At 42.8% G+C, this 26162-nt stretch overlaps 1 long non-coding RNA gene across 1 annotated transcript in view; it reads right to left on the reverse strand.

Moving 5' to 3' along the window:
- Positions 1-24372: 24372 nt before the first annotated feature.
- LOC130361312 (uncharacterized) overlaps positions 24373-26162 on the reverse strand; it is a 117744-nt gene continuing 115954 nt past the window's right edge. The window contains exon 5 of the long non-coding RNA XR_008890959.1: positions 24373-24844. This is a non-coding gene — a long non-coding RNA (uncharacterized LOC130361312). The remainder of the gene's footprint in view (positions 24845-26162) is intronic.

Here is a 26162-nt window from a genome sequence, read left to right on the forward strand (position 1 = left end):
TAGGTTGTGAATGCACTGGTGATTATGAGGCACTGTTGTTTTGGTTGGCATTCATTTTGGCCTTTCTTGGGGCCTTTTGGATTTAGGAATTGGTGGCTCGGAGTCGGTCGGTGGTTGGGGGTTTGTTATTGGGGGATGTGGTGTGCAGTCCGAGGGAGTGTGTTGTTTTTTGCGCACGTCTAAAACTGATCAGAGAGGTCAGGGTTGTTGGGTGGTTTTAGGGGAGTTGCCTGGGTCGTTGGTGTGCCCGGTGCAATGTTTTTGTGCATTTTTGTCCGTGAGGCCGGATGATGTGGGTTCTTTGCTCGTGCATAGGGATGGGTCTTCTTTCTCGGGCTTTCAGTTTGTGACGGTTTTCCACAGGTGTTTGGTGGCGCGGGGTTGTCACCGGGGGATTACATTTCTCATTCATTTCGGATAGGTGCCGCTACTGAGGCGGCCCGGTGGGGGATGGGTGAGGAAGTGATTCGGCGCATAGGGTGCTGGGAGCCTGCTCGTTTTGGTCTGTATGTCCGTCCGCATTTGTTGTGAGTTTGTTGTGAGGGTGGTTATTTTTTTATGCTTTTCTTGTTTTTGTGTTTTTCAGGTCGCGGAAGGTGTTTGGTGTAGATTCTCGGCCACTCTTATGTCCGTCAGGGTGCGGTTCGGGCTGCTGTGAGGCAGGATGGTAGACAGCTGGGTTTTTCGAGGGACTTGGCGGTTTTGGGTTGGATCGGGACTGGTGGCATGCTGTGGGGCACGGTGCTCCCTGAGGTCCAATTTCCCGCTTCTTTAGACCGCCCCCCGGACATATTAGTGGTGCATGCCAGGGGTAACGATTTGGGCCTTCGGTCGTCTCGCGAGATGATTAGGGATATTAAACTGGATGTTTTGAGATTACAATCTACCTTTCCAGGTCTGCTATTTGTGTGGTCCGACATGGTGGCGCGGCGGGTGTGGCAGCACGCCCGGTCGGTGGATTGGCTGAATAAGGCTCGGGATAAACTGAACAAAGAGGTGGGTCGCTTTGTCTGTCGAAATGGGGGAATAGTGCTGCGGCACACTGACCTGGAGGAGGATCCGGGGAATTTTGGGATCCGGACCGTATACATTTGAACTATATCGGGATGGACTTGTGGGTGTTGGCTTTGCAAGGGGGTATTGAGATTGCTTTGAGTGTGTGGCGGGATGAAATTTAGTAAGGTGTCACTTTCTTTCATCTGTGGCGTGTGAAAGGGTCCCGGGGGAGGTAGTAGTTTGAAAGATAAATGTTTGAGATTGTTCAATTGGGCCTTCTGGTGGTGGTTTTGGGCCTCAGGAGTTTGAGGGATTGTGCAGAAGGTTATCTGGGTGCCCCTGGGTCAGGTGGTCATGGCCAGGGGTAAGAGCATGGTGCACAAGTCTGATTGGGGAGGGGAGTGCCCTCCAGTGAACTTCGGTTATGTTTATATGTATGATATTTAACTGTTATTTATTTGGTTGTTAAATAAACGTGCCACACGGCCCAATTTTTCCACACTATGTGTCAGTGTCCTTTTTTGGGGAAAAGGGGAATATATTCGGTTGGGAGTGGTTTTGGAGGGGAAGGGGTGTACCTTAAATCCCATCCAGTCATGTATGAGGCAACACACAGCTATCTACCCCTCTCTGTAATACAATGCTGAAGAAAGTGACTGGGAGGTTAATGGCTGCAGTAAAAATTTCTGTGAAAAAAAACACTGCTCTCTGTCCACCAGGATGCTGATGTGACTAGGATGTGAAACGCTGCTGGAATGAGCTTTTCTGTGTAACACACACACACACACACAGCAATGTCTGTCCTATCTATATGCAGTGTAATGAATGATATGATGAGCTTCAAAATGGCTGTAATCAAAGGGGTGGCTGGCTGCTGATAGGCTGCACCCTGCATGTGATTAAGGGTCATCCCACCTATTTCCCTTTAGTGTTGCTCGCGAATATTCGCAATGCAAATTTTATTTGCGAATTTCCACAGTACACATCACAGTGATCATCCCTCTCTCCTTCCAGCTTGTTTGGTGTAAAGAAGGCTCTAATACTACTGTCTGAGACTGGCGAGCGAATTTTTTTATATGCTTATTTTCGCATATGCAGATTTTTGCATATGCGAAAATAAAACGTGAATATTACGAATATGCAAATTTTGCAAATATATAATGAATATTCGTCCATATATTTGCGAAATATCGCAAATTCAAATATGGCCTATGCTGCTCAACACTATTTCCCTTCCCACCTTACCAGCGTTCCTTGCCCCATGCACTGACATGTGGATCCACCATTTTAGATGTTCTGGAGCCTGGACGGCAGTAAATGGAGTTTAATTAAGTGATTTGCACGATAGAATTGTGGCGATATTCGTATTTGTTGCAAATCAAATATTTCGTGAAATTCGTAACGAATTCGGGTTCATCAGCTTCGATTCGCTTATCTCTAATGACCACACAGTTCCTCCATATGGACATGATGACATCACACACTTCCTCCATATGGATGTGATAACATCACACACTTCCTCCATATGTACTTGATGACATCACACAGTCCCTCCATATGGACATGATGACATCACACAGTTCCTCCATATGGACATGATGACATCACACAGTTCCTCCATATGGACATGATGACATCACACAGTTCCTCCATATGGACATGAGGACATATCACAGTTCCTCCATATGGATATGATGACATCACACAGTTCCTCCATATGGACATGATGACATCACACAGTTCCTCCATATGGAGATGATGACATCACACAGATCCTCCATATGGACATGATGACATCACACAGTTTCTCCATATGGACATGATGACATCACACGGTTCCTACATATGGACATGATGACATCACACAGTTCCTCCATATGGACATGATGACATCACACACTTCCTTCATATGGACATGATGACATCACACAGTTCCTCCATATGAACATGAGGACATCACACAGATCCTCCATATGGACATGATGACATCACACAGTTCCTCCATATGGACATGATGACATCACACAGTTCCTCCATATGGACATGATGACATCACACAGTTCCTCCATATGGACATGATGACATCGCAGAGTTCCTCCATATGGACATGATGACATCATACGGTTCCTACATATGGACATGATGACATCACACAGTTCCTCCATATGGACATGATGACATCACACAGTTCCTCCATATGGACATGATGACATCACACAGATCCTCCATATGGACATGATGACATCACACAGTTCCTCCATATGGACATGATGACATCACACAGTTCCTCCATATGGACATGATGACATCACACACTTCCTCCATATGTACTTGATGACATCACACAGTCCCTCCATATGGACATGATGGCATCACGCAATTGCTGAAGATTTGTCAGCTGCACATTCATGAAGAGAATTTCCCGTTCCATCATTTCCTAAGGGTGATCTATTGGACTGACATCTGGTGACCGTGGAGGCCATTGGAGTCCAGTGACCTCATTGTCCTGTATGAGATGATGTCATGTGACATGGGGCATTATCCTGCTGGAAGTATCATCAGAAGATGTTTTCATAAAGGGATGGACATGATCAGTAATAATACTCAGGTAGGCTGTTGCAATGAAACAATGCTTAATTGGTACTAAGGGGCTCAAAGTGTGCCAAGAAAATGTCCCCAACACAATTACACCACCACCAGCCTGAACCAATGATAAATCCCAACTTTTTATATTGTTTACGCCAAATTCTGAACCTGTCATCTAAATGTTGCAGCTATAATCAAGACTCATTCGACCAGGCAACTTTCCCTCAATCTTCCATTGTCCAATTTGCTGAACCTGTGTAAACTCTGGCCTCAGTTTTTACTCTTAGCTGACAGGAGTGGCACCCAGTGTGGTCTTCTGCTGTTGTCGCCTTCAAGGTTGGACATGCTGTGTGTTAATGATGGTATTCTGCATGCTCTGGTTGTAACCAGGGGTTATTTTAGTTAAGGTTGCCTTTCTGTCATTTTGAACCAGTCTGCCCATTCTCCTCTGACATCAACAAGGCATTTTCCTCCACACAACTGCTGCTCACTGGATATTTTCTTTTTTGGACCCTTCTCTGTAATCTCTAAAGATGGTTGTGTGGGAGAACCCCAGTAGTTTCTGAAATACTCAGTCCAGCTTGTTTGGCACCAACAACCATGCCGCATTCAAAGTCACTTAAATGTCTTCCCCATTCTGATGCCCAGTTTAAACTCCAATTTTTTTTGCCTCATTCATTGTTATAGGGGCCAGAAGAGGACAACTCATGTTCTTAATTTTTTTTTTTTTTAAGTAAAAAAATAAAATCAGACCTATATAAATTAAGTATAATTATAATTTAAAATGTTTTTTTTTGCCTTAACATACATTTGGTGGTAAAATGAATAATGTTATTACGAAGTTATGGATTTTAACCGGTTGCCGTCTAAGGACGAGTCGGCTCATCCTGAGACGGCAACCGTTGTATGACGCGGGCTCCTGACTCGAGCCCGCATCATACCGGCCGGCCCCTAGCTGATTCCTGTAGCTGTGATTCCTGTAGCCGACATGCAATCCCCTGTTGAGGTAGCCAGAGGGCTTACCTCTAGTCCTATGTCGGCTGCTGCGCTGTGAATGATAAAAAAGTTCTATGAAACCACATTGATCTGTATAAGGAATCTAATGATTCCTCATAAAAGTCCCCTAAGGACTAAAAGTGTAAAAAAAAAAAAAAAAAAACAGTTTAATAAAAAGTAAAAAAAAAAAACACCCATTAACCCCTTACTTATTAAAAGAAAAAATGTAACCATAATAAAAATAAACATGTGGTATTGCCGTACGTAAATGCGTAAATGTGCGTAAATATCTGAAATATAAAATTATATCATTAATTAAACTGCACGGTCAATGGCATTTGCGCAAAAAAATTCCGAAGTCCAAAATAGCTTTTTTTTGGGTCACTTTTTATATAATGAAAAAATGAATAAAGTCTGATCAGTACAAAATGGTACCGCTAAAAACTTCACATCACGGCGCAAAAAATGAGCCTTCATACTGCCCGGTACCCATAAAAATAAAAAAGTTATAGGGGTCAGAATATGACAATTTTAAACATATACATTTTTGTGCCTGTATTTATTATTTTTTCCAGAAGTATGAGAAAATCAAACTTATATAAATAGAGTATCATTTTAATTCTATGGGCCTACAGAATAAAGAGGTGTCATTTTTACAGAAAAATGTACTGCGTAGAAACAGAAGCCCCCAAAATTTACTAAATGGTGTTTTTTCTTCAATTTTGTCACACAATGATTTTTTTGGGTTTTGCCGTAGATTTTTGGGTAACATTACTGATGTCATTACAAAGTAGAATTGGTGGTGCAAAAAATAAGCCAACATATGGATTTTTAGGTGCAAAATTTAAAGGCTTATGATTTTTTAAATGTAAGGTGGAAAAATTTAAAGTGCAAAAACAGAAAAACGCTTGGTCCTTAAGGGGTTAAATGGCGAGGAGGATAAAAAACTTAATGCAAATGTGAAAATTGTCTGTCATCAAGGCCAAAACAAGGCTCCGTCATTAAAGGAGAACTCTGGCCATTGTGTGGGATATAGAAACAGTAAGAAAGAAAAACTGGGGGCACTCACAGTTTCGGTGAACGGGTATTGCTTCTTTATTGTTATGGGGCAAATAAAATCAGATGCCAGGCAGAGTGTCAGGCAACAATAGCTATTTTATGCCGCTCCTGGCACTTCTTTAGGAGTGCCCCCAGTTTTTCTTTTTTATCGTATTCAGATGAGATTGCCTTTTCTCTAGCCAGACGGAGCACCTGCGGCGACGGGAGCTCATGATTGTGCATGCTTAACTGCTAATAAGACTGTTTGTCCCGCAACTCAGCTAACACATGACCTGTGCCAGCAGCTATTTCTCTTTGACTGTATAAAAAATAAACACTTACTTACCTTCAGTGCTCCCATGGTGCCTGGTGTCTTGCTCTGGACCCCAGCGATCATCTTCCCGAGCTTCCAAATCGCTGGCCACAGTAATGTCCTGCCTTGGCCAGCGATTTGCTGAGGTGCAGTAAGACACATTGGGCCTGGGTACTTTCCTAGAGGACAGTCATTCTGAAGCTTTAGGAAGAAAATCTCTGCGGGAGGTCAGAGCAGGCAACAGAGGCACAGTGGCAGCGGTGTTGATTAGTACAGATTGGTTTATGTCCTAAATTTAACATACCCCAGTAGGATAATAGAAAAGCTAGCAACTACCATTACAACAAAGTTCCCAGGAAAAATGGATCACAATACCTTCTTACAGTCCCAACCAAAAACTTCAGTTCTATATGTAGTCCACCAGCAAGTTATGACGTAATGAGAGGGCGATGGGGTGGTGCAATGTAAAATACTGTCATAAGCACCACTAAGGAACACATTGACCAAAATAATTTGTGCCATTAATTTGTGTGACCCTTAATAAAATCTAAGTTTTAGGTAGGGACTGTAAGAGGGTATAATGATCCCTTTTTCCTCGGATCTTTGTTTTACATCCCATGCAATGGCCATAGTTAAAAAAAAATAAAAAAATAAAAAAAATCTCATGCCAGAGTTCTCCTCTAAAGCAGTTGTCCAGTATAAAATACATATCCCTTATCCACAAAATAAGTATCAGATCATGGGGGGTCTGACTGCTGGGATCCTCAGAGATCACCCTCCCAGCTCTCCGCGTGAAGACGTTGACCACTGCTCCAAACTATCGCCGACACGCCTGTTCCATGCATCTCTATTGGAGAGCCAGAGATACAGCGTTCATGTATCTCCTGCTCTCCCATAGAGATGCATGGAGGGGGCATGTGGACCACAGCTACGTGCCGTGGTTGAAACACATTGTTTATGCAAAAAGCCAGGGCGGCGGGCAAGAGATCGTGCGCAGGGGGGGGGGTATCTCAGCGGTCAGACCCTCCATGTCCTGACACTTATCCCCTATCCTGTGGATACTTTTTTTAAACTGGATAACTCCTTTAGAGAGTTAACCTCTTTTATTAAAAAATGCAGACCACCCTAAAGTGTTAAAAGCCGTGGCCTTATATCTAGAAAATGTCAGTTAGTCAAATTCTTTCAGCTACTTGTACTTTATTTGCCGTAAATATAACAAGACGGCCACAATAAGGCACGCTCATTGCCATGTCGGTTCCATACTAACCATTTTTTTACGCACCTTTTATGCCTCGAAGAATAGACAATAGGTCCCCATTACGGCTTCAGAGCTCTTGATGGTCTATAATTAGCTGGTCTCATTTTATATAAAAGAAGGTGATATTATATTGTCCCTTCCATCCCAAAAGCTAAAAACAAAAACAAAGCTACCTCCAAAGTTACTGAGAACCCGAGGACAATAAAAACTGATGTGATTTGTTTTACTGAGGCCTATTTGTTATTTAGGGTAAAATTATCCCAATTAAAAAATGGTGTTGCTCTGTTCGGTCCTAAAAATAACACAATACCTCTCCAGATTCTCCACTTTTTTTTTTTTTTTTTCGAAGCACATAAAAAATTTCCTTTGCTAACCATTTGCGGTAATTGCTGACGGATAGCGCAGGAGTGTGATGTTCTAGAACGCTTGCAAGTAATGTGCGCAGTTGGTAAATAGGACCATCAGCAGTATGTGCACGGAAGTATTATCAGGCGAGCAGCGCGGCAACCGACGACGGAGAGGACATAAAGTTCTCAGCTGTGGGAGAGAATGTTTTTGGGTAATAGCCTGGCACATTGGTTGCATTTACAACCTTCTAAAAAATCTGTTACTTTGTATCGTGAGTGGGGATTAATAAGCTTTGTGCGTATGGCTACATTTCAGGATGAGTCTCTCTCAGCGCTCTTGGATTGAGAACCTCTAAATAGTGCTTGGACCATGTGGGAATTTTCCATAATTATTTTGTTGTTTTCCTGGCACATAAGGCTTATATACATTTTCATCTGGGCATAAAGGGTTTCAAGTTGTCAAGTTTATTTTGGAAGCACAGAAGAAGCTTTTAGAAGTTGTTGTTGTCATTTTCTTCTTCAATATATATATATATATATATATATATATATATATATATATATATATATTATATATATATATAACAAAGGGCTGGCCTTACATTACACCAGTGTTTCACAACTAGGGTGCCTCCAGCTGTTGCAAAACTACAACTCCTAGCATGACCAGGCAACCTTTTTTGGAATTGGACAATGTCAGGACCCTAGCCGGTATGGAGAATCTACAGTCACTTATCTCAAGTCAGTATTATTCAAGTGGGTAAAAAGCTCCATAAGTCCCAGCAAGGCAACAGGGCTTCCAAAGGTTTACACTGCATCCCTTCCACTCTGCTCCATACTGTGTGTAATATCATCTGCACCCTGCTCAGTAAAAGGCAGTTATCCGTAACCTGATGTTGGTGTGTTTCTTTACCCCTGTGTCTGGCCCAGGAGAAGTTGTCTCCACCTTGGATTGTGTATAGGATAACGGTGCCCTGGCATTACAAAGTGATAGAAATTTCTTGCACCCCTGTGCCACTATATATATATATATATATATATATATATATATATATATATATATATATATACTGTATATATATATGTGTGTTAAACAAAGGGCTGGCTTTACATTACACTAGTGTTACCCAACCAGGTTGCCTCCAGCTGTTGCAAAACTATATATATATATATATATATATATATATATATATATATATATATTAACTAGCACAAGCTAGAGGGCACTGCTGCGGAGAAAGACCAATTTTGTCAGCATGTACTGTGGAGGCTAGCGTTCTGTCACTGTGACAACGCGGAGTCCTGATGCCTGTGGGTCCGGAGGTGCTGCGAACCAAGAAACCCGAAGTCACTCAATAGCATACATAGAAAGACAAAAAGGTACCCGCACTCACCGCAAGGAAACAGCAGACCGACTTCTATGGCATCTGAGATAGATCCGACTTCAGGCTGACAGCAGGGCGCTCACAGTGGAGGCGACTTCTGGCAAAGTTTTGCGCAGATCGCGCTTCTTCTGGCCTCTGCAATCCATTCCGCAAATATTCTGCAGTGGCAACATTCATCAAAACTTGTGCAAAGGAAAAGTTGACCAGTTGTCCATAGCAACCAATCTGATTGCTTCTTTCATTTTTGAAAAGGCCTCTGAAAAATAAAAGAAACAATCTGATTGATTACTATGGGCAACTTGTCAACTTTTCCTCAATACAGGTCTTGATGAATCTCCCTCATAGCCGTACACTGCAAAAAGTGGCTCCTCCCAATGTACGATTTCAGGATGTTGGACGGACCTGACCTTAGTGATCGCCCCTGTCTGCCCAGAGGTGGCGCTGCACTCATTCAGGAGGCTGAAAAAAGCTGATTATTATAGTACGGTTGGGGGTAGCGTGGCAGGGTTTTGCTTGATGGGCAGGTGCTTCAGATGGTTGGGTGCTTCAAATGCTGAGAAACTTTACTGCAGCAGGCAGAGCGGCGCCCCCATATCAAGAGGGTGTTCTAGGTGGCCGCCTATTTTGCCTATAGGCAGAGCGAGCCCTGACTCCTCCTCAGCTAATTAGCAGTGCCATACAATGTCTATGCAAACTTTTGAAACACTTATCCCCTATCCACAGAATAGGGGAGAAGTGTCTGATCACGGGGGTTGGAAAGAAATATTTTTAAAAGGTGTTCATAGCCTTTAACCCCTTAAGTACTCAGCCCATTTTCACCTTAAGGACGCAGCAAAGTTTCATTTTTGCATTTTCGTTTTTCCTCCTTCCCTTCTAAAAATCATATATGCAAATCAATTTTGCACCTACATATAAGGTCTTGTTTTTTGCGCTACCAATTGTACTTTGTAATGACATCACTTATTTTATAATATAATCTGCGGTGAAACAAAAAAAATATTTTGTGGGGAGAAATACATTTTTTTTTTAAAAATGTTGTACATTTTGAGGGCTCACGTTTCAACGCAGTGCACTTTTCGGTAAAAATGACACCTTATGTTTATTCTGTAGGTCCATACAGTTAGGTTACCCAATTTATATGGGTTTTATTTTATTTTAATACTTAAAAAAATTATAACTACATGCACCAAAATTAGTGTGTTTAAAACTGGCATCTTCTGACCCCTATAACTTTTACATTTTTCCATGTATGGGGCTATATGAGGGCAAATTTTTTGCACTGTCGTCTCTAATTTTTATCTGTACCATGTTTGTTTTGATGGGACTTTTTGATCGCTTTTTATTAATACAGTGGTCCCTCAACAAACGATGGTAATCCGTTCCAAATGGACCATCATTTGTTGAAACCCTCGTATGTTGAGGGATCCGTGCAATGTAAAGTATAGGACAGTGGTCTACAACCTGCGGACCTCCAGATGTTGCAAAACTACAACACCCAGCATGCCCGGACAGCCAACGACTGTCCGGGCATGCTGTGAGTTGTAGTTTTGCAACATCTGGAGGTCCGCAGGTTGAAGAGCACTGGTATTGGAGGTTATACTCACACGTCCCCGCCACTCCGGACCGTCACCGCTGCCCTGGATGTCGCCTTCCATCGCTGTCGCCGCGTCCCTGGGGTATCCCAGATGCTCCGGCAAGGCCTCTGCTTCCCCGGCATCCTCGCTCTCCATCGCCGCCATCACATCGCTACGCACGCCGCTCCTATTGGATGACGGGACGGCGTGCGCGGCGACGTGATGACGATGATGGAGAGCGCCGACGATGCAGGGGATCTCAAAGAGGACACGCTGGAGCCCCGAGGACAGGTAAGTGATCGTCAGCGCACCACACGGGGCACCGTAAACGGCTATCCGGTGGCAGCTGAAGCAGTCTGCGCTGCTGGATAGCCATTTATGCGATGGTCCCAACATACAAAAGCATCGTATGTTGATGCTGCCTTCAACATGCGATGGCCTCTGAGAGGCCATCGTATGTTGAAATGATCGTATGTCGGGGCCATCGTTGGTCGGGGGGTCACTGTATTTATATGGTATATGAAGTGACCAAAAATGCACAATTTTGGACTTTGGTATTTTTTGTACGTGTATGACATTGACAGTGCGATTTAGCTAACCTTAGATTTTAATAGTTCGGACATTTACACACACAGCGATACCACGTGATTATTTTTATTCTTTATTACATTATTTTATTTAGAAAATGGTAAAAGGGGGGTGATTTAAAGTTTTAATAGGGAAGGGGTTATTGAACTTTTATAAACTTTTTTTTTTTTTGCCCTCTTAGGGGGCGAAAACATGCAATCTTCTGATTGCATATACTAATCAATGTTATGCAATAGCATAGCATTGATCAGTATTCTCAGCGCTCTGCTGCTCCTGCCTGCTGAGTAGGCATGGAGCAGTAGATCGCCGATCGGATGACAGAGAGTCAGGTGAGGACCCTCTCGTCGTCCGGTAAGTTGATTGGGACATCGCGATTTTGTTGTGATAGTCCCGATCAACTCCACTGAGCTGCCAGGATGGTTTTAGTTTAGTTTTAGATGCCGTGATCAACTTTGATCATGGCATCTTAGGGGTTAATGCCGGGCATCAGCCCGATCAGCGGTGCCCTGCATTAGCTGTGGGTCCTGGCTGCTCGTAGCAACCGGGACCCATGAGGTTTAACTCATTCTCTGCTGGTGAGAACAGTTCAAACCTCGTTACAGGATCAGGGCATACAGGTACGCCCTGCGTCCTTAAAGACTCGGGGTTCAGGGCATACCTGTACGCCCTGCATTATTAACAGGTTAAAGTGGTACTCCAGGCAGCTGATCTTATCAGTCACTTATACCCTATTCACAGGGTAGAGGATAAGTGTCTGATTGAGGGGGTTCAACTGCTGAGATGCCCTATATCTCCTGTAGAGGTCTCCAGCTACTTACCCTTCCTTGGCATGTGCCGTCCCCCACCTTCCTTGAGAAGTGCAAGTGACGGCACATTAAACCAATCTGAGGCTGGACATCGCAAGCATGTGGACGTAGTAAAAACCACTTCCTGAAGTCTATTCTGAACCTCAGTATGAGGAAGAAAGGGGATTTAAGTGACTGTAAATGTGACGTGGTTGTTGGTGCCAGACCGACTGGTCTGGGTATTTTAGAAACTGCCGATCCACTGGGATTTTTCCACACAACCATCTCTAGGGTTAACAGAGAAGGGTCCGAATAAGAGAGAACATCCAACATCCAATGAATGGCAGTTATGTTGGCAAAAATGCCTAAATGCCTTTCTGATGTCAGAGGTAAGAGGAGAATAGGTAGACTGGTTCGAGTTGACAGAAAGGCAACAGTAACTCAAATAAACACTAGTTACGTCCAAGGAATTCAAAATACCATTACTGACCGCGCAACAAAGCATGCCACAAAGAATGAAGGCAGTTTGGGGGGAAAGTGGTCCAACGCAATGCTAGAAAGGCGTGCCTAATAAAGTGGCCTGTTAGTAGACTAGAGATGAGCAAACTTTTCAAAAATTCGGTTCGTCCGATTTATCGAATTTTCCGAAAAAGTTTGTTTCGATCCGTATTTATTCGCGGTAAATCTATATTAAAAAAGGCTATTTTTTGCCTACAGAGAGCCTCAATAGGGGTATAGAACACCCCTGAACACCCGTGTTCTAACATGCATATGGAGTGTGCTGGTGTAGTGAAATAATACTGTTATTCAGAATAACATGGAGATTACCGGCATCGCTTTTAGAATCACTGCCGCAGAGCGGCACAATGGCAGAGCCTGGAGGTGGCATCAGTGTGAGGAGACCATATAGTGGCTGAATGTCACAGCTTGGATGAGGCTGAAGCATGAGGACACCATATAATGGCTGAATGACACAGTGTGGAGGTGTTGGCAGCATGAGGAGACCATATAGTGGCTGAATGACACAGCATGGAGTTATTGGCAGCATGAGGGGACCATATATTGGCTGAATGACACAGCGTGAAGGTGTTGGCACCATGAGGAGACCATATAGTTGCTGAATGACACAGCTTGGATGAGGTTGAAGCATGAGGACACCATGTAGTGGCTGAATGACACAGCATGGAGGTGTTGGCAGCATGAGGAGACCATATAGTGGCTGAATGGCACAGCGTGGAGGTGTTGGCAGCATGAGCACACCATATTGTGGCTGAATGACACAGCGTGGAGGTGTTGGCAGCATGAGGAGACTATATAGTGGCTGAATGACACAGCGTGGAGGTGTTGGCAGCATGAGGAGACCATATAGTGGCTGAATGGCACAGCCAGGAGTTGCCGGCAGCATGAGTAGGCACTAGGCCTTCACAATCCCTAAGATTAAAAAATGAATTTAGAAATTTAAACCACAGATTTTGGATAGCTGGTGCTACCTACCATAACAACATTTTTATTCCCAGACCCAGGCACAGCAGCGGCATCAGTAAACCATATATTGCCTGAATGACACAGCCTGGAGTTGGCTGAAGCATGAGTACACAGCAGGGCTTCACAATCCCCAAGAAAAAACACAAGAATTTTAGAAATTTTAAATGGAGATTTTGGATAGCTGGTGCTACCTATCATAAAATTGTAATTCCCAGACCCAGGCCAAGCAGCGGCATCAGTAAACCATATATTGCCTGAATGACACAGCCTGGAGTTGGCTGAAGCATAAGTACACACCAGGGCTTCACAATCCCTAAGAAAAAACACAAGATTTTTTGAAATTTTAAATGAAGATTTTGGATAGCTGGTGTTACCTATCATAAAATTTTAATTCTCAGACCCAGGCCCAGCAGTGGCATCAGTAAACCATATACAGTGGTCCCTCAACATACGACGGTAATTCGTTCCAAACGACCCATCGTTTGTCGAATCCTTTGTATGTTGAGGGTTTCGTGCAATGTAAAAAGTGCATTTAATACTCACCACGTCCTCACCGCTCCCGATGCTGTTTCAGGGGCTCCCGGTGCTGTCCCGCTGCTCTGACATCTTCTTTGGGATCCTATATAGTGTCTGGAAGGCACATCCTTGAGTTGGTTGAAGCAGTGGGAAGCCACTATGGATCACACACATAGGAAATAGGTCCATCCAAAGAAGCAACAAGTAGTTAATTCAAGGATTTTAATTATTTAACTCAAGATCACCTGATATCAGATTCTAGACTATACGGTGTCTGAATGCCACATCCTTGAGGTGGCTGAAGCAATGGGAAGCCACAATGGATCACAGACATAGGAAATAGGTCCATCCAAAGAAGCAACAAGTAATTAATTTGAGGATTTTAATTATTTAACTCGAGATCACCAGATAGCAGATTCTATCTCAGAAATTCAGATAGACACTCCAATTTTGATAGAAAGTAAAAATGACAACCTTGAGACACTCATTAAAAGTGGAGAACAGTGTTGAGTCACATGACACAGCAGTCACCTGTAGCCCAGTTCCATCAAATAAAGCCTTTCACAAAATGAAGATTCCCACAATAAAGAATAGACTGAATAAAAAAAAGGCTAACTTCAGTGTTTATTAAAAGGTGTACTAGAAAAATTCAACAGTTCGCTCAGTCAGAAGAAAATGTTAAAGGGGTATTCCAGGAAAAAACTTTTTTTTATATAACAACTGGCTCCAGAAAGTTAAACAGATTTGTAAATTATGGAAACCTATAGCTTATGCGTCTAGGACCTCACCAATGGTGCATAATGGTGTGGGCAAAGATAGATATAACAGCGTTTGCTCAGAAATATTTTTTTTTAAATTCAGAATATAAAATATATATAAATAAGTAAAACAGTAACAAAATATCACATTGCACTGGCACTATCTGATGAAAATCTCACTGGGCCCTAGTGAGATATCCAAAATATAAAAAAAGATATGTGAATAAATTAATATTCTAATAAGTCCATAAATCTGCAGATAAAAGACAAAAATAAAATAAATCCGCAAAAGGTGTGGATAGATTTTTGGGTTTATGGCAAAATAATTGTAACATAAAGTCCATAAAAAATAAAATAAAAGTTAATGAATGGATGATACAGAGTATCTCTCACCACTGCTTCTGGCTTGATGGATTGTGATGGATGAGTCGCAGCCGCAGCCAGTGTTCCTCGTGTGCCCCAATAGATGGAGGGGGGCACAAGTTGGTATGTCTCCCTTAGTAGCCCCGTTGGCAGGGGGGCACAAATAGATGTTGCGTACCGTGAGCTCCGATAGCGGAGGAGTATGCAGCAATTTCAGCGCTGGGGACCTCGTTCGCTGGCCGACTTAGCACAGATGGCACTAGTCTGGCACTCCGGCAGGAGTGTCAGTCGGCTCGGATGCGACAACGGGTCTGGCGATAGTGGTACGCCGGGAGCAATGGAAGATCCGGGATTGGCGTCCCATGTGGAAGCAGGAGATGAGGCTATGCGATGCAGTAGATGGTAAAGTTGCAGCCAGGCAGGGCGGAGTAGGATAGATTTCACTACTCTGTTACCAAGATGTTTGCAGATGGACACTGGTGGTGACTGTGTGAGCAGTGCCAGATTTCTAAACGCGTTTCGGGGTACTGCGAAACAAGGACCTCCGACCCCTTCCTCAGTAGAAATGTGTATATGATAAAATTTGATAGTAACGCTGTTTTTGTAGTGAATTCACACCTGATAGTAGTTAATGGCATTCAAGAATAATACACGGTCATGGAATTGTAATGGATTGACTCTTAGGACTAGTAAAAGATGGAGTGGAGCAGCTCTTTGACAATTACTCAGAAGAAATCTGATAATAGAATAGGACGTTGTTCACACCCTATTAACTCTGATAATAAAATCGGTCATGTTGTCTATAGTTAAACAATAAGTAAATTAACTGTAACTAATACACATAAATTCACTGAAAACTGAAACAACAATGAATGGAAAAAATAAAATAAAATAAAAAAAATATATATATAAAAAAATAAATAAAAAAATAAAAAAAGTGCTTAAAATAAAGATATTGAAGATAGTATATGGAAAATGGAAAAGATATGGAGTGTAGAGTAGAATTAATATAGAAAAAATAATAAAATGTATAAAATAAAATAAAATAAAAATTAGAATAAAAATAAAAACAAATGAAAAAATAAAAATGAATAAATGGATGAAAAAAAATATATAAATGGATAAAAAAAATATGAAAAAAAATTAATAATGATAAAAAATGAATAAAAGATAAATATAAATGAGGATTAAAATGTAATAAAATAAAATAAAAGATAGAAAATGAGAATGAAATAGAAAATAAAATACGATGATGAATAAAGATGGAATGAAAAATAAATATAAGTATAACAGTAAAACTGAAGTGAATGAATAAGAAATAATGTATGAAAAATAATGATAATAAAAATAAAAATAAAAAATACAAAATATACAAGTAAAAATAAAATAAAAATAAAAGTAAAAATAAAATAAAATAGAGACAATTGTGTGTATAAAATATGTGGTGGATATGTGGTATTTTTCTTACATTATTTCTTATTCATTCACTTCAGCTTTACTGTTATACTTATATTTATTTTTCATTCCATCTTTATTCATCATCGTATTTTATTTTCTATTTCATTCTCATTTTCTATCTTTTATTTTATTTTATTCCATTTTTATCCTCATTTATATTTATCTTTTATTCATTTTTTATCATTATTTCATTTTTTTTCATATTGTTTTCATCCATTTATATATTTTTTTCATCCATTTATTAATTTTTATTGATAACCCAAGAGGGTTTCATAACCATAATTGGGAAGTGTTGGTGTAGCAGCATGGTCAATCTACTCTGAGGCATCTGGCATTGGTGGCTGGAAATCCTGGCTGATCCATACCTGATTCATCTTCACAAAATTCAGTCTCTCCACATTTTTTGTGAACAGACGAGTTTGCATTGGGGTGACTATGGCCCTGGCCGCACTAATCACCCGCTCTGATGGCACACTACTGGCCGGGCAGGACAGCTTTTCCAGGGCAAACTCTGCTAGTTGCGGCCATAAATCAAGTTTGGCTGCCCAGAAGTCCAGCGCATCTTCAAGGTTTGTTGGCATGGCCATGTCAAGGTATGAAACAGACTGCTGGTTCAGGTCCTGCTCCATGTCTACCTGCTGCTGATGAGTTGCTTCACTATGCGGGTGAAGAAAGCTACTCATCACTGACTGTAGACTTAGGCTGTTGATAATGGAGCTGCTACTGCTCCTGCCACCCCTCCCCTCCCCAGCAGCCATGGCAGTGGAAGGTGAGCGCAGAGGGCCCCCCGAGTCAGACCTGCCAGTGGATGAACCATGTCACCGATGTGGCATCGGCCAACTAACTACGTAGGATCTCTCTGTAGTAGTTCAGTTTGTCCTCCCTCCCAGTGGGTGTAAAAAAAAGGCCCCTATTCTGTGATGGTAGCGAGGGTCCAATAAGGTGGAGAGCCAGAAGTCATCCCGCTGACAAATTTTGACAATTCGGGGGTCACTACGCAAGCAAGTGAGCATGCATCGGGCCATTTGCCCCAGTGACTTGGGGGGGCTACCTGCCTCAATCTCCACTGCATACTGCCACAGTGTGTCTGGGTCTTCTGTCTTGCCTTCCTCATAACCCTCTAGCTCCTCTGGCTGCTCCTCCTCCTCTCCTGTCCGATGACTAGAAACACCGCCCATCTCATCCAACCTAAACTGTGCTCCACTCGGCCCCTCATCCTCCTCCTCCAGTTTAGCCCCCACAGGGCTCATATAGCCGTGAGATGTAGACGCAACGTCTCCATTGCCGTGACCAGCCATCTTTTCAATCATTTGTTGTAGGCAATGTAGGAGTGGAATTACGTCGTTCATCCCGTAATCCAGGTGACTTACAAATAATGTGGCTTCCTCAAAGGGCCTCAGCAAACGGCAGGTGTCACATATGAGCTGCCACTGGTTCACATTGAAGTTACACAGAGATGTTCCCCTATCTGCTTGGATCATCAAGAAATCGGTGATGGCTTTTCTTTGTTCGTATAGTCTGTCCAACATATGGAGGGTGGAATTCCAACGTGTGGCAACGTCAAAAATAAGACTATGTTGTGGGATACCGTTCTGACGCTGCAGCTCAAGGAGGGTGTGCTTGACGGTGTACGAGTGGCTGAAGTGCATGCACAGTTTCCTTGCCATTGTTAGGATGTCTTGCAAATGGGGTGAAGACTTCAGGAAGTGCTTGACCACCAGATTGAACACGTGTGCCATGCAGGGCGAAAGGTTTCACACTTCCTTTTCGCAGCGCGGACACAATGTTCTTCCCATTGTCGGTCACCATGGTTCCCATTTCCAGATTTCGTGGAGTAAGCCATACTCTGATTTCTTGACGAATGAATTTTAGCAGTTCCTCCCCTGTGTGACTCCGTTCGCCAAGGCAAACCATGTGAAGAACAGCGTGGCACTGCTGCGCCCGACACACATGGTACGATGAATGGCCACTGAGATACGTGCAGTGGAAGCCGAGGTCATGGTGGAGGATGAGAAGGCAGAGTTGCACAGTGTCACAGGACCAACTGCCTGAGAGCGAGAGCGTGGAGGAGGAAGCGATGTGACCTGTTCAAGTTGCTGTTGTGGCTGTGAAGGAACCACATTTACCTAGTGGGAAGTAAAATACATGTATTGTCCCTGTCCATAGTTACAGCTCCACACGTCGGAGCTGCAGTGCACTTTTGAACACACCAACAGGCTCAAGGACTGGCCCACCTTCTCTTTTACAAAATTATGCAGGGCTGGTACTGCCTTCTTCGCAAAGAAATGACGGCTTGGGACTCTCCACCTCGGCTCTGCACAAGCCATCAATTCTCTGAAAGGTGCATCAAGTGAAAAGGGAGGAACTGCAGCACCAGCAATTAGACAGGGGCACATTCAACTTCTACGCCCTTGGATGAGTGGGCGCATACTGTTGTCTCTTGGACATGGCTTTGCCGATAGATTGTTGGCGGAATGGCTGACTAAAAGTGGGAGAAGCAGGAGCATCTGGAGCGACAGAAGGAGGGTTTGACACACAGCTCCCTTTGGCTGAGGTGGTGGAGCCTTTGCTGGCTGAAGGAGGGAGCAGCTGGCCACTGGGAGATGCAGCAGGCTGGACCACTACATCAGAGCCACGGTTCTCCCAGGCCGCTTTATGGTGGCAAAGCATGTGTTGGTGCAGGGCCATGGTGCCAACATTGGGACCCAGGCAAAGCTTCGCCTTCTGCCAACATATCTTGCATGTGGCTACGTGAACCTCCTCCAGATGCCTGATGAAAAACTGCCAGACCGCCGAGTAGCTGATCTTCCCACCTACAGTCCGCACTAATTGACTGCTACTGGTGCCGTCTGCAGGAACCCCTGTTCCACTACCTCCCAGAAAGGTAGGCTGCCGTGAAGCATGTGGTCTCCCCCGGGCACGTTTGGCTCCAGAATTTCCACTTCTGCCACCATGCTGACTGCCAACCATACTACCGCCTTGCTGGCTCAGCTTCTGCCTCAAGGGCAACCTGCAACTCTCTTCTCTTCATGATGATGAAGCCCCTTCTGCACCCGGCTCCCAATTGCAATCGGCTTCATCATCATCAACAAGTGTGTGCCCGTCACTGATGTCCTCCTCAGGTTCCCCAACAGTGTCTACTTCAGGTCCCTGAACCCTGGCAACACTGCCTCCAACATCACTCTCCTCTTCACTACTTGGCCGCCTAGCGTAACAAGCGGCACATGTCTCCTCCACTTCTTGGCTGGGCAGTAGCTACTGACTGTCCTTTATTAGATCGTCCTCAGTGAATAGTGGAGCTGAACCCACAGCATAAGATACTTCTTTAGTGGAGGGAACAGCATAGGACAGAGGCAATGGGAGGACAGGGAGTGCTCCCGGGCCATGCCAACTGAGGGTTGTGTCAGAGGAACCCACCGACTGTTGACTGGGGGTGTAAGATGCCACTTGTGATGAAGTGGATGAGCGTGTTAACCAATTGACGATGGGAGATGGGTTGCAGGTCGAGACACGACCGCTAGCTGATAACGTGAGCTCAGGCCTCTCGCTGCGACTCCTGCTGCCACTCGCCCCTAGTCTGCTGCGAACTCTGCCTGAAGTATTTAGGCCCCTGCCACTCCTCAGTGCACGTCCTGGCACTTCTCTGCCTGACATACTTAGTGCGTATATGAGGGTATTACAATATGCTACACTACTCTTTAAACAGTATTTGTCTAGAACAGCAGCAGGTGATTACTTTTGGCTGTCCTTTCACAGTATGTAGGCCCTTGACAGATTAATAGGTACAAAATGGTACACTTATTAGATGTACGTATGTGGTATGCACGTATGAGGGCAAAAAATGCACAACAATACGCAAAAAAACTCTGTATTTTTGTAAAACACCAGCCGGTGAGTACTGTTGCTTGGATTTTCACTGTATGTAGGCCCTTGACAGATTAACAGGTACAAAATGGTACTCTACTTAGATGTACGTATGCAGTATGCACTGATGAGGGCAGAAAAATGTGCAACAATACACCAAAAAACTCTATTTTTGTAAAACACCAGCCGGTGAGTACTGTTGCTTGGACTTTCACAGCATGTAGGCCCTTGACAGATTAACAGGTACAAAATGGTACACTAATTAGATGTACCTATGCGGTATGCACTAATGAGGGCAGAACAATGTGCAACAATACGCAAAAAAACTCTATTTTTGTAAAGCACCAGCCGGTGAGTACTGTTGCTTGGACTTTCACAGTATGTAGGCCCTTGACAGATTAACAGGTAGAAATTGGTACACTTATTAGATGTACGTATGTGGTATGCACGTAAGAGGGCAAAAAAATGTGCAACAATACGCCAAAAAACTCTGTATTTTTGTAAAACACCAGCCGGTGATAACTTTTGCCAGGACTTTCCCTGTATCTAGACTTGTTACAGATACAAAATAGTAGACTGCTTTGATGTAGGTATGTGGTATGCACTTATGAGGGCAGACAAATGCACTACAGTCCGCTGAAAAAACGTATTTTTGCACAGCAGCAGGAGACAACAGTGCAGCACCACAACAACAAAAAATGGGATTAAACCCTAAATTGCATTCTGTCACAGAGTGTTAAGAATGGTGTGCACTGGTTTCATACTGTCTACACAGAATTATAAGCAGAAGATGGAGGGGAAAAAAAGCACAGAATTGTGCTGAAAAATAAGGTGGTAAGGTGGTTCATAAAGTTCAGGCAGCTTTTTGATATGTATGAAGCAACGAAAAGCTATCTGCCCCTCTCTGATGAAATGCTCAATAACGTGAATAGGAGGTTTATATTGTAAGAGATCCTTCTCAGTGAGAACACCAAAGCACTGCACTTCTGTCTGTCCACAATGCTGATGTGACTAGCAGTTGCCAGTGGTACGCTGTGGTATAAGCAATTCATACACAGACACGCAGTCCCGTCCTCTCTCTCTGAGTGCATGGATGAAATGAGCAGCAGCAAGATGGCTGTCTATTATCTAGGGCTGTGACATCACAGGGGTCAAAGAATGCTGATAGGCTGCATCTCGCATGTGATTCAGGGTCATCGCGCCTACCTCTCTTCCAGCCATACTTTCCCGCCCTTCCATAATCCCCTGCCCCATGTACTCACATGTGGATCCGCCATTTTTGGTCTCCTTTAGCCGGGAACGCTGTAAAATGGAGTTTAATGAAGCAATTTGCGCGATAGAATCGCAGTGATATTCGCATTTGCTGCGAAACTAATATTTCATGAAATTCGTAACGAATTCGGGTTCTTCAGCTTCGGTTTGCTCATCTCTATTTAAGACACTTGCACACTTCATTGTGTGTGCTCTCTTCTCTATCTACAGCCTGTGTGAGCAGTCCTTTAAGGCTAGGTTCAGACTATGGAATCCCCGGGCAGAACATTTCCACACGGAGATTCCGAGTTCCGCCTGCGCCGACTGAATTAGTCGGCGCTAGGACCACGCGGACACTGCAGTCTCCCATAGACTGCAATGTGTTCCACGCGGATTTCCGCCTGAAGAAAGAGCACCTCCTTTCTACAGGCGGAAATTTCAAAGCGGATTTTCAAAGCGGATTTTCCGCTTCACAAATTCCGAAGTGTGAATTTGTGAACGGAAAACCATTCACTACACTAGACATTTTAGCAAGCGGAATTTCTGTCGGAAATTCCGTAGTCTGAACCTAGCCTAAGGATTCTCTCCCCCTGTCCACTATCTGAGCTAGTGTGTAACTCAGTCTTTCTCCTTGCTGCTGTGGCTAACATTGAGAGACCATAAAGTCCATCTGACTGATTTATCTTCTATTTTCCCAAGTAGCAGTCTGATAGAACATTCTAATAAAGACTAGAAAGTCAGTTCATTGCTGCATTCAGTAAAAAAAAGTATATAAAGCTGTCCAAAGTGTTTATGGAATCTACAAAGCCCTAGACAGGTACTGACATAGCAGGTATTATCTCGATCCCAAGCATTAGGATGGTATCAGTACAGTGCAATATCATAATATGTTACATAAAACTAAATTTAAAATTTACATATCAATTACTGAACTTTTTTTCGATCCTTGCCACAGGATACATTTTTTAAAGGGGTACTCCGCCCCCAGACATCTTATCCTCTATCCCGCTTCTTGGTCCCACGCAATCTCTGTGCAGCAACCGACATACGTCTAAAATTTCTCAGAGGACTTTTTAAAATGAAAAAAGCAATCTGTTTGGTTGCTATGGGCAACTGCACCACTCTTCCTCTACAAAGGTATTGATAAATCTCCCCCATAGAGTGTAGTCATGGGTAATGTGGTGGTAGGGCATTGCTTTTGTAAAGTCTGGGAAAATCCACCACAGAAAACCTGCCGCAGCTCAAACCTACAAAGGGTAATTACACGCCCGCGTGAATGTTATCCTTATGGAGTTTTTAACCCCTTAAGGACCCGGGGTTTTTCCGTTTTTGCATTTTCATTTTTTCCTCCTTACCTTTAAAAAATCATAACTCTTTCAATTTTGCACCTAAAAATCCATTTGAGGGCTTATTTTTTGCGCCACCAATTCTACTTTGTAATGACGTCAGTCATTTTACCCAAAAATCTACGGTGAAACAGGAAAAAAATCATTGTGAGGCAAAATTGAAAAAAAAGCGCAGTTTTGTAACTTTTGGGGGCTTCCGTTTCTATCTAGTAAATTTTTCGGTAAAAATGACACCTTATCTTTATTTTGTAGGTCCATACGATTAAAATGATACCCTACTTATATAGGTTTGATTTTGTCGTACTTCTGGAAAAAATCATAACTACATGCAGGAAAATTACTACGTTTAAATTGTCATCTTCTGACCCCTATAACTTTTTTATTTTTCTGCATATGGGGTGGTATGAGGGCTCATTTTTTGCGCTGTGATCTGAAGTTTTTTCCCCCTTTTTTGCAGTGTTATAGCTCCCATAGGGACCTATAACACTGCACACACTGATCTTTTACATTGATCAGTGGTTTCTCATAAGAAACCACTGATCGATGATTATGTTGCTTGACTGCTCATGCCTGGATCTCAGGCACTGAGCAGTCTTTCGGCGATCGCACAGGGAGGAGGCAGGTAGGGATCCTCCGGCTGTCTTGTAAGCTGTTCAGGTCGCCACGGCTATCCCAAACAGCTCCCTGAGCTAACCGGCATGCTTTCACTTTCACTCTAGACGCGGCGTTCAACTTTGAACGCCGCGTCTAAAGGGTTAATAGCGCGCGGCACTGCGATCAATGCCGTGCGCTATTAGCCACGGGTCCCGGCTGTTGTTAGAGGCTGGTCCCGACCCGCTATGATGCGGGGCCACGCCGTGGCATCGCGTTATAGAATGGGAGCGGACTTATGACGTACTCCGGTGGAAAACTTTTTTAAAGTCTAAAATGTGAAAGTGAAAGCATGCCGGTTTGAGTCCGATTTTTTTAACTGATGAAAGTTAAACAGATTTGTAAATGACTTCTATTAAAAAATCTTAATCCTTTCAGTACTTATTAGCATCTGTATAAAACAGAGGAATTTTTTTTTCTTTTTGGATTTCTTTTCTGTCTCTGCTTACACCTCTGTCCATTTTAGGAACTATCCAGAGTTGGAGAAAATCCCCATAGCAAACATATGCTGCTCTGAACAGTTCCTGACATGGATAGAGGTGTCAGCAGAGATTGCTGTGGTTGTGACAGAAAAGAAATCCAAAAAGAAAAGAATTTCCTCTGTAGTATACAGCCCTAATAAGTACATAAAAAAAAAGTTTTCGACCGGAGTACCCCTTTAAGGTAAAGGCTAGGTTCACACTACGGAATTTCTGAGTGGAGAAATTCTCTTAGGAAATTCCGATGCAACAACCTTCTATTGTTTTTCAATGAGATTTTGTTATTTTTTTCTGCAGAATTGCCATCTATGGAGATGGAGCATGTCTGAGTGGTCTGAGTCGCAGCAGCAGATGAAGTCTCCACTCAGAAGACTTCCGGATAGAAATTCTGTAATGTGAATGAACCCTGAGATTCCATCTATTTAACCTCCATCAATTACTATAGACGGAGCTGAGTGGTTACAAAGCAAGTCTCTTTATCTCTGGAGGATCAAACATTTGTAATTCTTCACGTTCCCTGTGGGGGCACTGCAGGTCCCATTACAGATTATAACAAAGAAAACTTTTTAAACAAGTTCTTTATTATCTTTTTCATTTTACAACTTATCTGCAGTCATTTCCGACAAATGCAGCCTACAGCTTCCTTGAGTATTGTAACATACATCATATTAAACATTTTGTGTCTATTCCTTTTCTTTTTGTTAAGAATTCCTTTTGCCGCGGCGCTCACAGTGCAACATCAAAGCACCTCGGATGTATTGAAAGGTTCAGTGAAGTAAAGATCTGATCTGGAGCCGCATACAGTAACTGCAAGAAAATGTAAAGTAATGACAGTAGCCTCCTTAAGGGTGTGCCCTGGATTTGACTGTGGAGATCAATTGAATGAAGCAATAAAATTGCGCACCTGTTTCTTTTTTCTATTTTGGGTTTTCTTTTTTTTCCCTATTTTGACATGCTATCAGTTAGAATTACTCTGAGATGCAGATGAATACACCTACTGTGAGTTCTTAGGGAAAACCTATAACTTTATTAACATCTGTTCAGACATTTCAGAAGGAAATGTTAGAAGCGGAGAGTGTAATGGTGCTCGCATCGTACTCATTTTCATCATATCAAGGAATCATTATGCATCAAATTATACTAAGTATATGGCATTATGCTAATGCCTCTGTGTTTTCAGAAACACCATGTAAGTACCCACTTATTTACTCCTTTTTTATATTAGTTTCTATACTTTCACATAAGTGAATTGATTTTTAAAACATATTGGTACCATATTTGATATAGTGGTATTTTTGAGGAAAAAAATAAAAAATATATATAATATACACATAATTTTGCAATTGAACTTTAATAGAAAAAACAAGCAGACACAAGCATTATTTTTGTGTAATATACTTTTTACACCATGTGCGGCAGCAGAATGAGCCAACACGGGGCTCTCTACTGCCACCAACATGTGTGGCAGGAACTGCAGGGGGCTGCTCATGCCCTAGTCCTTTCTTACTTGCCACTGCTAGGATCTGCAGTGTTCAAAGCGCTATTGGCACAGAGCCACCCCTAGTGTATTGCAGATTCTAATGCATTTCAGCTGAGCATTAGAATATAACAGTACACTAGGTGGAGGCTCTACGTTACTAGCGCTGTGTACACTGCAGCATTGCACAGAGCAATGAGTGATTACTAGATGCCAAAACAATTACTTGGACACAAAAAAAATCTTCTGGATAAATGATAAAATGCCAAACGCCTAAAGCCGTCACTAGAGGGAGCTAACTGCAGATAGATTTATACAGCAGCATTATTTCACAATAGAAGTTAATTTAGAGAACCAGAGAATTATATTATATTGAATTAAATGTAATCAGTGCAGACTTTTCAGATTCATGGTGCTAAGTTGTATTAGGTACATCATTATACATGTATAACAAATGTTGGCTCTGGGAATGTGGAGCGGATTCAAGATCTAAGCATACACATACATGACAGCTGTCAGGTACATTTGAACCCTTAGATTCTAGTCATTTAGTCCCCTAGATGCAGCATTTAATAGCAATCACAGTATCTAGGCTCCACGTAGGTCACTACATAGGTCCAATGCCAATGCAATTGAGGGTTGTTAAGC

Source organism: Hyla sarda, chromosome 3 (assembly GCF_029499605.1).
Source record: "Hyla sarda isolate aHylSar1 chromosome 3, aHylSar1.hap1, whole genome shotgun sequence".
Taxonomy (NCBI): Eukaryota; Metazoa; Chordata; class Amphibia; order Anura; family Hylidae; genus Hyla; species Hyla sarda.